The following is a 16,903-nucleotide window of genomic DNA, read 5'->3' as shown; positions in this document are numbered from 1 at the left end:
GGGTCTGAATATTGAGTGGTCCTGCCCTTCTTTGATTAGTATAGTTTTCTATTGAGCATGGAACCAAAAAATGGCTTCTCTAGAGAATCCCTAGTTTGAAGAATGATCTGGAATGTCCCTCTTATGTGGCTGCAACCCTAAAAAAAATCAAGATCTATCGGGATCCCTGGGTGGTGCAGCGGTTTGGTGCCTGCCTCTGGCCCAGGGCGCGATCCTGGAGACCCGGGATCGAATCCCACGTTGGGCTCCTGGTGCATGGAGCCTGCTTCTCCATCTGCCTGTGTCTCTGCCTCTCTCTCTCTCTCTCTGTGTGTGTGTGACTATCATAAAAAAAAATTTAAAAAATCAAGATCTATCACTTCAGTCAACAGAATAGCAGCCTTCTTTGTCTATTGGATCAATGGCATAAAGATCCCAAAATGGGGGCACCTGGGTGGCTCAGTCAGCTGGGCATCTGCCTTCAGCTTGGGTTGTGATCCTGAGGTCTTGGAATTGAGTCTTGTGTTGGGCTTCCTGCTCAGCAGGGAGTCTGCTTATCCTCCCTCTGCCCACTTGTGCTCTCTCTCTCTCAAATAAATAAATAAAATCTCTAAAAAGAAAAATCCCCAAATGGCCAGAAGGTCAGCTAAACTTCGTACTTAATGGAACCCTAGGCGTGTACTTTGTTGGAAGTATGGGAATTAAGCCTAGAATGGCAAGGATGGGAAGCAAATATTTGCAAATTGGTCATTTGGTATGTTAATTCCCAGACCCATGTATTAAGGCTATGAGAGAAACAGCACTGTACATAGGTCACTTCTTGAAAGTACACTCTACATCAGGTTTTAAGAGTTCTTTCTCCCAACTGGGACTATAATCAACTCTTAAATAAGCAATTTTCCCATCTATCTGACCAGCTGCTTCAGTGTAATGTGATACATGGTAAGACTAGTAAATTCCATGGGCATGAATCCATTGTCACACTTATTTTGCTGTGAAATAGGTTCTTTCATCAGCAGTAATGTTGTATGGCACACGGCGACTGAAAATAAGGCATTTAATAAGTGCTAGTGCTGGCACAAGCATTGAAAGAAAAGAAGGCATGTATGTATCTATCCTAGTATGAACGAATCACTGCCTTCTTCATGCCAGAAGGAGACTGGAGAAGTTAATTCACCACCATGTAGCTGTCTGGTCACCCTGGACAAAGGCACCAAAGCAGGGCTTAGCCCTGGTCTTTGCTGTTGGAAGTTATACCCTCAGACCACATTGGTGAGCCAATACATAGCCTTTGTCTATGTCCTTCTGGGAACTTTGCACATCTGACTTTGCACACGTGACATCTATAGAATGTGTCATCTTGTCCATGTGATTATTGAGAGCCTCCTCTGCAGTGCACAGCCTTTGCTTGGCATTAACATGGAACACAAATATGTTGACACGCTGCTCATCCAATACCTCTTCCTCAGACTTGTTGTTGCTAGTCTTCCAATTTTGTGCCTTCTGATGCCTGACCAACGAGCCAAACACTTAGCAACTGCACATGAATCAGATACATCCAAATTGCTCATCTCTCAGTCCAATCAGAGTAGAAAAACAACTGCCCAAAGTTTTGCCATTGGGAAAGATTTGCCTGTATCTGTATCTTGACCGAATATTCCTGATCAGAGCTGTAATACCACAGCAGTTCATTTCAGATTGTGGCAGCACATTGTGCAGAGCAATCTGTGAACCAGATCAAGCTTTTTTTTTTTTTTTTTTCAGTAAACCAGTCATCTTTGAAGCCATAGATGTGGATTGAGAGAAAGGAGTGTTTGCAGGAGGGATAGATGAAGTAGGAATTGGGGCCTCCTGTTCATGCATCTTACCTCCCTTTCAGACCTGCTTAACCCCGAGCTCTTTCATAGCATTCTAACTTGATGAGAGATGGTTGCTGTGCATATCCAAAGGTGGTGAGTCAGTTAATAGCCAGTTCATAGTTGGTAGAGTAACAGATGCTTTGGTGCTCTGCCCGGATCTTGACACTCATCATTTCGGTACATGCCAGTAGCGTTCTGCTGTAGTCATCAGCAATTCTCTACTTGACAGCTTTCTGGGCACATGGCACACCAATGTGCAGAGCAGTTAACAGCCCTGGGAACAGCTCTCAGCCAATGACAAATGGGAGGCAGAGAGTCAGTACACCAGCTTCCTCATCCCTTTAGGTAGAATGTTCCAAACAGTCTCCCAAGGGTTTCCAGTGGGATTAACCACTGTGAGTTGCTCACAGTTCAAAACTCATGAATGTGCTCATAGTCCTTTGTTTCTCTTCCCTGCCTCATATCTCTACTACTTTTCTTTACCAGTGCTTTCTGGGATCATCTTTCAAACAAACTATATGTATTCAAGTCTTGTCTCCAGGTATGCTCCCGGGAGAACCCAGGATATGACAGCTCAGATGGCACAGAACTCGATGTCAGGTGCTCAGGTTCTTTTCAAAAATAATCAGGAGCTTTACCTCAGGAAAAGGATATGTAGATGTGAAGGCATCCACGACTTAGCTCTAAAACCTCTATCTGCATGTAGGTAGGAAACCACACTTCCCACCTCCCTTGAAGCTCAGTGTGGAAATGAATCTGAATTCCAGTCAATAGGATGTGAGCAGAGAACTGTGTGCTACTTTTTAGGAGCCTTGCTCATAAGCAACAACAACTCCCATGAGTACTCACCATGCTCTATTTCCTTTCAGGCTACCTGCAGTGGCAATACCTGATTTGTCACTGGGAAGCACATGATAAAGCTAAGAGACTTGTTAGCCTGGGTGACTGTATGGAACACTCCCTTCCTCAGCTTCCTGGGAATGGCACTAAACTGGTATATGGGTAAGTAATGAACTTCTTTGTCCTTGAGCCAATCAAAGCATAGATATTATTCTACCTTCACCAATATATATAAACCTCAAAATATATAAACCTCAGAATTATTATTTTAAGTAGAAAAGATGAGAAACAAAAAATAATGTTTCAGAGAAAATCTTTTTTTAAAAAGATTTTATTTATTTATTCATGAGAGACACAGAGAGAGAGGCAGAGACACCGGCAGAGGGAGAATCAGGCTCCATGCAGGGAGCCCGATGTGGGACTCGATCCTGGGCTCTAGGATCATACCCTGAGCCAAAGGCAGGTGCTGAACCACTGAGCCACCCAGGGATCACCCTGAGAAACAAAAAAATAATGAGAAGTTTCAAAGAAAATCGAATCACTATAGTAAGCTTGATTTTGTTTGGTCCACATCAAAGCTGCTCAAAAACAAAAGAAAATAGAGAAAACAAATCTATAGAAGTTCATCAAACCTGCATCCAACCAGGGCCCACTGGTCACCCCAGAGTTATGCAAAATCATTTTGCTCTCTCTCAGAACAACTTCCCATGCCATGTAACTTTTGCCCACTTCATCAAGGGGGAAATCTTTGTTCTCTCCTTGAATATTTTCTACTCAATTTGCATTCCTGTTAGGCAAATGCCTTTTCCAATGATCTATAGAGGGTCTCCAAATATTCCACTCCCTCATTTCCCCATTGGGCTGCCCATACCACCATTGAGAGATTCAAATCACAAGTAGGAAGCCTCTCATTAAACAAATGGATTAAAGACAGAATAAATGGAAGTTCCAATTCTTGTAACTGTGAAATAGTTTTTATCTGATTAAATTTCATGCAGAAAACAATGATGAAACTGGGACAAACAAAACAAAACAAAAAAAGCAAAGAGGGATGTTTCTATTGGTACTGGAGAACGATCAAAAGCAGGCAGAAATTGGAATGGATTCAACACTTGAGTGAAAGAAAATGCACTGGGTGAGAGCTATGTTTATATAGCTTTTCCCCTGAGGGCTTCTCCAGTATGCTCAATGTAGGTTGCCTAGAACTCAAACTACTGTATCCAGCCTTTTAGTCTGAAGTATCAGAAGGAAGAATTTGGTGCTTCCAGAGTAGTTGAAAATTTAGGAGAAGAATGTTTAAAAATAAGGAGCTACAGAAAGAGAAGACCCCACATTTACATGTAAACTCCCCTCAAATTCTTGATGTCACTTGAATTATATGTAAATGAGGGGGAAGCAGTGCTGCCAAGACACTCAGCAGAGAGCAGAAACTGGAAAGTTGAAAAACTTGAGCAGAGAGTTCAGTTGTGACCTGCTTGAGGAGTGATAGAGTTCAGAGTTTGAATCCCATCAAGTTACAAAGTACTGGTCAACATGTCAGGTTTCTACTGATTTTCAAGGACAATGCCTTCATGACTCTTTCCCAGAACTAAAGAAAAACTACATCTGACCCACACTAACAAAGGATAAAACAAAACATCTACAAGTTCAAGTTAACTAGCTAGCAATTAGATCACTGGCTAGAACAAAAACTGACTCATTCAAGGAAGATGAGTTTCTGAACATCTACAATATCCAATACACAATAAACAATTAGTGGACATGGAAAAAAAAAACAATTAGTGGACATGGGAAGAACAGTGCAGTGTGATCCAAGAGAAAATTCAGTCCATAGACTAAGATCATAGATAAGTATGTTGTTATTAACAAACAAGGACTTTGAAGCAGTAATTAAATATATGATCAAGAAAGTAAATTAAAAGATAGTTATAATTAGTGATCTGAAGAAGAATACCAACAGAAAAATACGAACTATAAAAAAGAACCAAAATTAAATTCTAGAACTTGAAAAAATAATATTTGAAATGAAAAATTCACCTGATGGGCTAAGTAGCAGATTATATATGGTATAACAAAGTCACTATGAACATGAAAGAGGAAAAAAATGGGAAAAAGTTCAATAAGTTCTCAGGAACATAAAGGACAATATAAAATACTCTAACACAGGTGTAATTGCAGTCCCTAAAGGAGAATTTTTTTAAAGACCAGAAAAATATATGAAGCAATTGTTGACTTTCCAGAATTTGGCAAAAACAATTAACTTATATATCCAAGAAACTCATAGAACCTTCAGCAGGATAAATATAAAGGAAACCATAAGTTGATAATCATATTTACACTGCTGTAAACCAAAGAGAATAAAAAAAAATCAGAGAGACATGACACATGATGTACAGGGGAACAATACTTATTATAAATAACTTCTCTTTTGGAACAATAGGGATCAAGAGACAATGGAATGTCTACCTAGAATTCTGTATCTAGTAAAAATAGTCTTTGAACATGAAAGCAAAATGACATTTCAGATAAACAAAATTTGAGAGAATTCATAGTCAGCAGACCTGATTTTAAAGAAATGCTAAAGACATTTCTTCAGCCTAAAAGTAAGTGAAACTTGATAGAAACTAAATTCTGTAGAAAGGAACGAAGAACATCAGTAATGATAAGTCGAGTCAGTCCTCATTATTCAGGGATTCTGTATTTATGAGTTCACCTATTCACTAAAACTTATGAAGGACATGTGCCAAGTGGTGGAAAATGTGAGTTGTCTGATGTGCATGTTCCCAGCTGCAGTGACACTCTGCTTTCTTGCTTCAGCTCTCATAGTGTAAATAAATGACTTTTTAGTTTTACTTAGTGCCGTATTTTTCAAATATCTGTGCTTTTTGTTGGTGATTTTGCCATTTAAAATGACTCCTTCAAGGGGCACCTGGGTAGCTCAGTCAGTTAAGCCTCCAACTTTTGGTATTGGTTCAGGTCATGATCTCACAGTTGTGGGATCCAGCACCATGTCAGCCTCTGAGCTCAGAGTGGAGCTGCTTCACATTCTCTCTCTCTCTCTCTCCCTCTCACTCACTCACTCTCTCTCTCTCTCAAATAAATAAATAACATATTTAAAATAAAATAAAATAATAAAAGTGGCCCCTTTGGGGCATCCAGGTGACTTAGTTGTCAAATTCTTGATTTCAGCTCAGATCATCATCTCATGCTAATAAGATGGAGCCCTGAGTCCCTGCTTTAGATTCTCCCCTCCCTCTTCCTCTCCTATCCTCGTTCCCTCTCTCTTTAAAATAAATAAATAAATATTTAAAATGGCCTCTTCAGTGTAGTGCTGACGAGCTGTATAGTGTTCTTAAGTGTAAGTGGGCTATGACATGACATGTGTGTGGGTAAGCTTCATTCAGGCATGAGTTACAGTACTGTTGTCCATGAGTTCAATGTTAATGAATCAACAACATATATTTTAACTAAGGTGTCTTTAAACATAAACACACATAAAACAAGGTTAGGTATTGGTCACTTGATGAAAATGTTGTGACCAGAGTCTTGAAGGAACATTACCCTGTATTTCCTATAGAAGTGAGAGCTCAGTATTCACTAACTCACTATTCATAGAACTTGATGGAACATTACTAACAGAGTATCAGCTGTATAGAACATTACCATGAATAATGGGAAGAGGAGTCAATTGTTCCTTATTAGCTTCCTTAAAGACACATGACTAACACAAAAATGTTAATACTGTTTTGTGGGTTTATAAAGTATGTAGATGTAAAATACAAAACATAGGTAAACAGTAAACGGAATCGTATTGTACTGTCGCAGGTTTCTTACATTTTATGTGAAGTGGTATAAAATTAAATCCAAATAGAGTATAATAAGGATGCATATTATAATCCCTAGAGCAACCTCTACAAAATTGATATGAAAAAAATTATAGCTTAAGAGGCTATTAGTGAATTTAAATGGAATATTAAGAGTATTTGATTAGTTCAAAGAGGTCAGGAGAGAAGGAACACAGGAACAAAAATCAGATGGGACAAATATAAAACAGATAGTGAAATGGTTGACCTAAATACAACCATGTATCAGAATACACTAAATGTAAATACATGAAACAGATTGAAACGTAGAGAAATGTCAGACTGTGTTGAAAAAAAAAATGAGTGAATGAACAAACTATCTTGAAAAATGGGTCAAATGGGACTAGTGAATATGTTGTCCTTACTGGAAACCATTTAAAGAACTAGCATCCCCCACCTTCATTCAGTTCACCCAGTGTAATGGTGAGTCTAACCCTATCTGTGGCTTCCAAACTGGGCATATAACCCAAACCTGGACAGTCATAGCATAGTTTATCCCTATCTATAGTGACTGACTAAGAAACAGGCATAGTACCCAAACTCTACTAATGAGTCACAGCCAACACTTTCGCTGGTATGCTGGGGAAGAGAAGTTATTTTTTCACAAGGTTCTAAGCTGATAAAATGTAAACCTGGGACTTCCATTTTTGTCAGTTTAATGATGACAGTAACACAGAAAAAGCAGAATTGAAAAAAACATAAACAGTTTTCTGATGTTATCATTTTAGCCATTTGCGTTCAGGTGTGCCTGTAGCCATATATACTCTGTCTTTTGAGTCATTAAAACAAAAACAAAAAAAACCCTCTTTTAGTTTCTATTATTTTCAACCAAAAGAGACCTGATTAAGATAAGTAGCAAACCAACTATTTTCCAAATAATCCTGAATATTGATTGAAACGAGATATGCCTGTTAAATGAGTTTGTTTTTAATTTCTGACCCATTTTCTTCAACCCTGAGAAATCCTTGCAAACTCATAAACCAGAAATGATATAGAGAGCTGCCTTCAACTTTTCACAATTGATGGATATTGTTCATGAAAACGTTGTGCCCTCGAATTTCCACATGACATGTTAGTAGGCCCCCGAGGGTGTGCTCTCAACCATCATCTATTCCCTCTAGGGTGCTCCCCTTGGAAGAATTCTTTACCTTTTCCCCAGATGATTGGCTCAGTGTCCATGACTATGGGTTTATGTATAGGAATATTAACCTCCTCTTCCCACAGCATGGAAATGCTGTTTACATATACTGAACCTAGAGCTAGGTGGATTTCAAGTAGATCCCTACTTGCCTATCATTGATGAAAGTTTTTATGAAATTAAAAACTAAAGGGATAATCTATGCTGTTCTGTACTTTTAAAATGTCTGATGTTTGGGGGATTTGTATGATTAGAAAGGGAAACTATCCCTTAATTTTCGTGAATTGCCTTCCAAGTAATTGACTTTCTCACATGTCTTTTTTTTCTTAAGATTTTATTTATTTATTCATGAGAGACACAGAGAGATTGGCAGAGACATAGGCAGAGAGAGAAGCAGGCTCCCTGCAGGGAGCCCAGTGCAGGACTGGATCCCAGAACCCAGGATCACGCCCTGAACTGAAGGCATATGTTCAATCGTTTAGCCACCCACATGCCCCTCTCACATGTCTTTAAATGTGACATTTCATCTGTAATGAAAGAATGAGTTTTTAGGGACTTGTAAAACTAACAACTGTTTTTTAGGATCTTCCTCCACAACTATCTACTGTCACACATATAAAGAACAAGTCGGCTGCCAGTGGATTAATAAATGTACACCAACATAGGCATGATATATTGATCAGCACTCAATTCAAGAAGCTGTTGTGGGAGGTAAGTGCAAAATGGCTTAAGTGCTACTTGTTTATTCATACAACATGGTAAATTCTCAATAAATGTCCCATGGATTGAATTGAATATATGCTGGAACAGACTTGTGTGCAAAGCGTACTGGCCTAAAGAGGACGCAGACAGAGCCGGGACAAGGGGGATAAAAATGAGAGCCTAAGGAACAGAAGAACAAAGTACACATGACCCTGAGAGTGGATAGCTCGAAGATGAGCCAGAGATGCCTCACTAGCTTTGCCCTGGTCCTGGCCTTCAGTGTGGGTCATGCATTCCAACCAAGAAGGATGCAGAAAGTATTCTAAGCATAGGGAACAATGTGCACTACAGATCAGAAACATGGAAACAGGTGTAACTAGAGGAGAAAGAAGTAGTCCTTTTAAGTATAGCCAACAATGTGGAAGGGAGAGGGAAGAGGGGTAAAAGATGAGTCTAGAAGAGTGGGCTGTGGCCAAATGGGGAAGGATCTTATGTGCTACACTGAGGACTTGATCATGGAATGTGTCTGATGAGGAAAGGCCACATGTAACTCCATGGTCTCCAGGATGAGCAAGTGGGTGAGTCTGCCCACGAGGAAAGACAAGAGAAAGGGGCAATCAAGAGAGTAAGCTGGTAACATTGAGTTCAGGGCACGTTTGAAAACATTCACCTTGTGTGTTAGCTCAGCCTGCTGTAACAAAAATACTGTAACCAGGGCAGACATTTATCTTGAACAGCACACATTTATTTCTCATGGTTCTGGAGGCTGAGAAGTCCAAGATCAAGGTACTGGCAGACTTACTTCCTGGTGAGGGCTTTCTTCCTGTCTTTCGGACATCTGCCTTCTCGCTGTGTCCTCATATGGCTTTTGCTTTCCTTGGTGCAGGCACGCACTCCAAATATCGTAGAACAGAAGAGATAGACGGATGGAGGAAAAGCTTTCTGATCTTTTCATGTAAGGCTAGGAATCTCATTACAGCTCTACCCTTGTGATTTCATAACTACTCCCCAAAATCCCCAGCACTACATACCACCACAATGGGAGTTAGGGTTTCAACATATGTATTTGGGAACACCAAAGGAAACTCAGTCCAGAGGAGCTCGGAGAACTTTTTGATTTCATTGGCAGGAAAACTGGACTCCATTCCTTGGCACTCCATAAATACAGTCAACAGAGCTGTCTCTAATCTATTTTTCACATGTTCACAGCTGGCCACCAGGACTTGATGGGCAAATGAGATCTCACCCGTGACTTGAACCACTTTAGCTCAGGAAATATAAAGGCAATTCCCAGTCTTACTTGGAAAAAAAATAAGCAAGCTTGTCCTGGAAGCCCAGTGCTGACCCCACAGCCCCAGCTGACAATCTTTTGGCTTTGGAAATTTGTGTAAAGTGTCTCCTGGGCCTTACCATTTTTCATAACCTTTATTTTCAAATCAACCCCTAGTTCCTGATCCCCTAGGCCCCTGCTGGAGAAAAGTTGATATATCTTAGAACCAAGGTGTATACATGCAACACTTGCTACTCTACCATATTTGCCAAATGTCAAATTCCCCTGCTGCCTATTTTCAAAACTAACCTTTCATCTCCTCCTCCATCAGTATCCCCCCCAAATGCCCATATTATTATTATTTTGACATCTCTTGGGTCTTCAGATTTAGATGAAGGCATAGCATGGCTCAGGGGTGGTTTCAAAAGCCATAGATCAAAATCCATTTTTTTTTTCATTCCACCTTGTTAGCAGAAAATTACACACACGCATACATACACACGAGAGCACACTTCATTCTCAATTATTATTTTTTATTTATTTATTCCTGAAAGACACTGGAGAGATTGGCAGAGACACAGGAAGAGGGAGAAGGAGGCTCCTCACAGGGAGCCCGATGTGGGACTTGATCCCAGGACCCTGGGATCATGACCTGAGCCAAAGGCAGACGCTCAACCACTGAGCCACCCTGGTGCTCCCATTCTCAATTGTGAATATAACAAGAAGACTCGGCTCTCCCATCCTGGACAGAGTGTATAATTGTAAGAAAACTGGCTTTATGTTCGTAGAGAGGCTTCAGACAGCAGAAGGCACAGGTGCATGTTCCATAAGAGCCTGTTGCTGAATGAGTGAACGATGGATTTACAGGCCCTCCTGGGTATTGAACAAAATGCTCCTCATCTGAATAGCAAAGTGCTCCTACCAGCGGGGCTTCTCTGCTGTCTGGCACAGTGAAGGCCCTGTTCTCTGTGTTAACAGAGGGTTACAGGACAGCAGGTGGGGATGAGGGCTACCCAGAGCCCAGGTGATAGAGCAGTTTCCAGGTGAAGGAACCCCTCGTTCTGACCATTTTGTCCTGAGCACTGACTACAGCAGCCAGCTGGCTGTGGCTCACCCACAAGGACCTTCCTTCATCTCCCACTCAATGCACTCCCCAGGAGGCTGTCTGCAGTCTGGGACCCGGGTCACGAGAAAGGCACTCTCCCCACAGCTGCCATATTATTTACTTGGAAGCTCATAAGATCCAGGATTGCAAATTCCAATTCCGAAATAGCCAGGAAAGCAATTACAGCAGGCCACACTGATGCTCAGTTTTAGAAAAGACATGTTCTCTCCTGATGCATTTGAATGCGCTGTTTCCTCCGTGGACCTCTACTTTGTCACATGCTCCTGCATTCAGTCAACAAACATGGCCAAGTACCCACTCCCCATGAGCCAGCTCTATCTCACAAGTCACTCTCTTCCGTGAAGCCCTCCCTGGCTTGCTCAGCCTGAGTTAACAATTCAGCAGCACTTATTTGCCATTCATTTCAACTGTGTATTTACTGCTTTCACTGCCCACCTCCAGTATGCCATCCTCGAGGGACACTGAGGCACCCAGCATGCCCACTGACCCACAGGAGCACAACAAGCCATCACGTGGTGTTCAAAATCCCACATTGGCTACAAAATCCCACTCTTCAATACCAGAGATTTTTCCAGGATAAATACTACATATTTCTCCCTACAGGGTTCGAGTAATGCACTTAGATTTTTCGGTTGTTTCTTTTTGACACTAGAAATAGCTTCTTGGGACACCTGGGTGGCTCAGTGGTTGAGAATCTGCCTTTGGCTCAGGTTCTGATCCCATGGTCCTGGGATCGAGTTCCGCATCGCGCTCACCACAGGGAGCCTGCTTCTCCCTCGGCCTGTATCCCTGCCTCTCCCTCTCTCTGTGTCTCTCATGGATAAATAAATAAAAGCTTAAAAACAAAAAAAGAAATGGCTTTTTTATGAATAGCTTGGCTGTTGTACACCTGCGTTTAAGGTGGACTTCACACCACAGTCAGGATTATCAGAGAATAATCTCACACGGAGATCTCCGAGTATTGGGTCCCAGAAAGAAAACAGACAGACAAACAACAACAAAACCCCACTTCCTAAGAGTGCTTAGGGGTTAAGTCTGGACTCCATAAGAACTTCAAGGCCCTGAGGACAAGCCAATGGTTCAAAATCTGTGGTCGTTTCTCAGCCAGGTGTTATGCTGGAATATCCTGTGTCCCAGGTTTCTGAAATAAATCATTGCAGTCCCAGCCAAATGTCCTAAATACTACACATTATTAATTAGTATGACTAAAAAGGCCAGCACGGGCCAGCAACATCCCCAAATGGGACAGAGTGTTGAATAACACAGTCAGTGATTTCTAAGGTATCCGGCAAAAATAGGAATGTGCTTGCTTGTAAAACCAGCAAAGTAAGCCTTATTAAGAGGCAGTGCTTTGTTGGTGGTCCTGCAGGTCAAATAGCTAGGCTATCTGCAGACAGACAGCAGAGGGTGAGAAAGAGAGGGGACGAGGGGCAGAGACAGAGACAGAGAAGGGGAGAGAGCTGATGCTAGAGACGCTGCTGGAGGGATGCTGGGGGCAGAACAGTTCTGTGCTTTCTGCTAATTTATGTCTTTGGTTCCCCACCGATTCCTCCATCGACTGAACCCGGATAAAGTCTGGGAGATGCAGTGTGCAGGCCAGGGCCCACAGACAACGCAGGCTGGGCTGGGGAAGGCGAGGCAGGCTCTGACGTCCCAGAGACCCAGAGCAGGCACAGCGGTTCTGGAGCTGCCACGGCTCCACGGGACCAAGAGGTGAGCATGCAAAGAGCAATGAGTCCCACGCTGTTTTCCAGGGAGCCACTGCCTGTGACTAATGTTAAGCATGTTCCTGAAGGTCTTTATTCACCTCTGTCACATGATAGAAAGTTAACCCCAATACCTTGCAATTCCTCTTTCCCTTCATGGGCAGGTGGGTGTTGATCCCAGCAATTTGCCCCGTGTGTGGGAAGCAGCCTGGATGATCTGAGCCCTCTGGGACTCCTGAGCTGCTGAAACATTGGGTGACCCGTGAGAAGGAATCGCTGAGCCCGGGCCAGCACACACTGTCCCCTGCTGGGCTCATAAGCGCTCCAGTCAGACAGGATCTATGAACAGCTCAGATGACGGTCTACCCAGGAGCAGACACAGTGAGAACCTGTGTCCTGTCTTCCTCCCAGTGTGTGTTAGTGTAAGGGAGACAGAAGAGGAGGAGGGGCTTTAGCTTTAGTTAATATAAAAGACAGAAGACGCTTTCCAGAATCTTCTCCTTGGCAGAATGAGAGGCTAAGAGCCAAGGGCCACAGGTGCTAGGCACACACAAAGCTCCTCGACTGGGCCTTCAGCTCAGGACCCACGGACCCCACATGCTGCAATCACAGAGTCACGGGGCTAAAGTGACTTTCTGTCCAGGAGACAGTCAACTATTAAAGCTGCTTGATTCGGGAGAGCTAGCTGTAAACCTTGGATCTGCCATTTATTTGTTAAGGGTCTTGGAGGCAGGTGACACAAATCTCCTAGAGTCCCAGTGTTCTTGTCTGCAAAGTGCTATTCCTCACTGCATTGCTGGAAGAATTAAATAAATAAGATCTCCGAAATATGAGAATCCTAAATAAATGCATGTACATGTTTCTGTTCCATTTCGAAGAATAAGATTGTGACAGCTACTCTTGATTTGACTTAGCGTAATGATGACCATGATTTCTATAGCTCTCGGGATAGGAGCAAGAGAAATATGTCTCTACTTTTTGATTTAATAAATTGAAGCTTCTGAGCATAGGGAGAGGGAGTGGATGCTGCTTCTGGGATGGGATGGGGGCTGTCAATCTTTTCGGCTTCTCCTGTTCTTTCCTCAAAAGAACATTGCCTTGTTCACAACGGCCTGGGGGAGGGGAGTGGATACGTTGTTGGGTCCCTTATGAGGTGACTTGAAATGAATTTCTACCATTGAACAGGTAGCCAGGTAGCTTCTGGCTGTCTCTCTGGCTGGTCCCCTCCTGCTGATGCCCCCAGAGCACCTGTCTACCAGTTTCCATGGCAGCAGCTATAAGAGTAACAAGCTGGACCACAGGGAGGTGATGGTCACGTGAGATGTCAAAATCTGATCACCTTGAATCCTGCTCCCAACCATTTATTCCTGAGCGTCGCTCTGTAGGCAGAAGCCTAAACCCCTGCTCCTACCTTCCCTGGTGTCCATTTCCCTTTGTCCTTTGTCTTTTTATTTGTCCCTTAAGGCCTCCCCCATGTTATCTGTTCAGTGATATATCTGGAAGATGTTCACTTGATCCATTTCTCCTGTCTTCACCCTAATCCAAGTCACAAACATCTCTCAACTAGAGTGTTGCAGCGGCTTCCTAACTGGTCCATGGGACTCTCCTCCAGCCCCCATCATCCATTCTCCAGGCTGCAGCCAGAGAGAGCTTTTAAAAACACAAATTAGGTAGTGGTATCCCCTTCCTGACTCTCTTTAATGGCTCCCCATTGGTTGGAGGATCAGAAGAAGATTCTCAGTGCAGCTTCCATAGCCTTGTGAGGTATGGCTGACACCTCCCATCATCCGCAGTCAGCCACACCAGCCTTCTGTTCTTTCAGTGTAGAGGTCTTGTCCCTTAGGGCCATGGCATGTGCTGTCCTCACGGCCTGCAAACTCTTCAAAACCTCCCCACCTCTCTTCTTCTTGAGAATGCCTGCCCACCGGATCTCAGCTGAACTGTCTCTTCTACAGGGAGGCCATTTCTTCCAGGACAAGCTCACTGCCGCAGCCAGCCTCTCTAAGACACGCTGGAGTCCCATGTTCTACACTCACCCAGGCTGTTGTTCTTTGTCTTTCAGAGACATTATCATGGTCATAACTACATGGGATCTCTTATAACTAGGTGTGTGTACTTCATGTATTCAGCCAGTCATTCTTTCTGGTTCTCTACCATAACTCCAAAGGCTGAAAAGGGATTGGCACGTGGTAGATCCTTACTTAATATTCACTGGATGAATGAATGAATGAATGATGTTTGGCAAGAACAATTATCTTTTCTGTATCTCAGTTATACATTCTGGAAAGTAGATATCATATTATAATCATCCTTGTTTTCTAAGAGATGTTGTGTGGAAAACTGGAATTCCACACCACCCCAGCTGGACTCAGCCCTCAGCCCAAGGACCAAAGTGCACCTGCCAGCCTGTATGTGGTGTCTATCCTCATCGCAACCTTTTCACCCCCCACAGACAAGCTGGAAACCAACCCCTGGCACAGGTACTCCATGCCTGTTTGGGATCAATTATAAAGACTGATTAATTCCTAAGGATTAGTCCAAGACGTGACTCCCTTTCCTCCCTATTTCTTCTTCTTTGTCCACTCTCCTGGCATGTCCCATGGTCAAGCCTAAAGAAGCATTACCTCAGCAGAAGTTCCAGGATTCCTGTCCAAGTCAGTGGTGGATCTCCTGCTCATTCATATGCTGCCTCCTTATACCCCATGCTGGGGTGTGAGTGCCCCATCCTGCCCATTCCAGCCTTTGGTGTGCTGGCTAATCCTCAGACTCACTCTGGCAAGACCTGGCCAAGCTCAGAGTCTAGAGCACCCCTGCTTCCAGGGCTGCAAAAGAGAGAACTGGATGTACTTCCTTTGGGCAGGCCTGTCCAACCATGGCACCTGTCACAGGAACTCTCTCATAAAACTCTGAAGCCCGATTTTATCCTAATTTATGTGGTGCGAAGGACAACCCTGACCACATTCACTGGGTATTGGGAATAGAAACACGTTTCTTCTTTGCCAGCAAAGGTCTATTTGACTTTTCAACCTGTGGCATTTAAACCTTTGTGTTCCTTTTGTTGTAAGCAATTCTGGAGCTCCAATGCATCCCCTTAAGATGACATCTCTAACTGGAATGGTAGCTTTGCAAATTGATGTGAATGTACTTGGCAGTGTCTTGAGATGCTGAGTTAACAAATCTGTCCTTCCAATCATCTGAATTCAGTGTGATACCTTTTGGCCCAATGTCAACAAACACTGTGAATGCATGTGGTTTTAGAGACGGGAGTTTACCGCAGCTTGTTTAGATGTAGATCAAAAGAAACAGATGTTTGCATTAAGAATTAGACGTGGGATTGTCCTCTGAACATAACTATCCTCTCTTCCCAATGCATGTAATGCTGTTGGATAATCTATATTTCTACATGGCATTCTTTCTGATTTTATAGATTGACTTATCTTAAGGCTATTTTTAATCATGTTGCCCACAGACAATATATGTAATTCTGACTTTCCTTCATGAAACATGATTGAGATCTAGCTTTGTGCCAAGTCCTGTGTTATGTCTTTTGATAAAGAGATAGTGTTACTATCTGTTTCTGTTTCATTTTCTAGTAGAAGAGACTAAAAAGGAAATGAATGTTGACAGTGCATTATGATACATATACAGATCTTTCTCCATTTACAAGGGGGTTACATCCTAGTAAACCCATGGTAGGTTGAAAATATCATAAGTCGAAAATGCATGTAATACACCTAACCTACCAAACATTGTAGCTTAGCCTAGCCAAGCTTAAATGTGCTCAGAGCACTTCCAATAGCCTACAGGTGGGCACAACCATCTCACACAAAATCTATTTTACAATATAATGTTAAGTGTTGCATGTGATGCATTAAAAGCTATCCTGAATGTGGAAAACCTGGATGCCAAACGTTTCTGAGTTACAGAGGATATAGATGCTGGCGTGGCCATTCTGTAGAATAAACTCTCAATATTTAGTGAAATTAGGAACTTGAATGCTCTCTGGCCAGCAATTCCATTTCTGGGCATCTATCTCCCACGGAGATTTTCATACAAGTCCATTGTGGCATTATTTGCGGTTCTGGGGAGTTAGAGGCAAGCCCTTGCACAGATGATAGTATGCAATGAACTAAAGCTGAGATTAACATTACTCTAAACCTGAGACTATAAAAGGGAAGAGACAGAAACAGATTGAAAATTGGGGAAAGGCATTTCAGACAAAGATAATGAGGCTTAAGAGAGAAAGTGTGTTACTTCTTGAATATCTCAAACACTAGCACTTCTGTTGCATTGGGTGTGCCTGGAAGGCAGTGGAAGAAGGGTTGGACAGGTAGGTCGGGGAGAGAATGAAGAGGTCTTGTAATCATGCTAATAAAATACTTTATAGTCAAGCTATATGCAGTTGGGTTATAGATATGCC

The 16,903-nt window shown here is 42.5% G+C and overlaps 1 long non-coding RNA gene across 2 annotated transcripts in view; it reads left to right on the top strand.

Annotated features, from left to right (window-relative positions):
* The window catches only part of LOC111096187, a 59,631-nt gene that overhangs the window by 6,680 nt on the left and 36,048 nt on the right, over positions 1–16,903 (top strand). For both annotated transcript variants that reach the window (XR_005360312.1, XR_005360313.1), the window contains 2 exons: positions 2,708–2,840; positions 8,262–8,390. This is a non-coding gene — a long non-coding RNA (uncharacterized LOC111096187). The remainder of the gene's footprint in view (positions 1–2,707; positions 2,841–8,261; positions 8,391–16,903) is intronic.

Source organism: Canis lupus, chromosome 6 (assembly GCF_011100685.1).
Source record: "Canis lupus familiaris isolate Mischka breed German Shepherd chromosome 6, alternate assembly UU_Cfam_GSD_1.0, whole genome shotgun sequence".
Lineage (NCBI taxonomy): Eukaryota > Metazoa > Chordata > Mammalia > Carnivora > Canidae > Canis > Canis lupus.
Note: the sequence above shows the minus strand (reverse complement) of the source record. Positions and strands in the feature narration are given on the sequence as shown.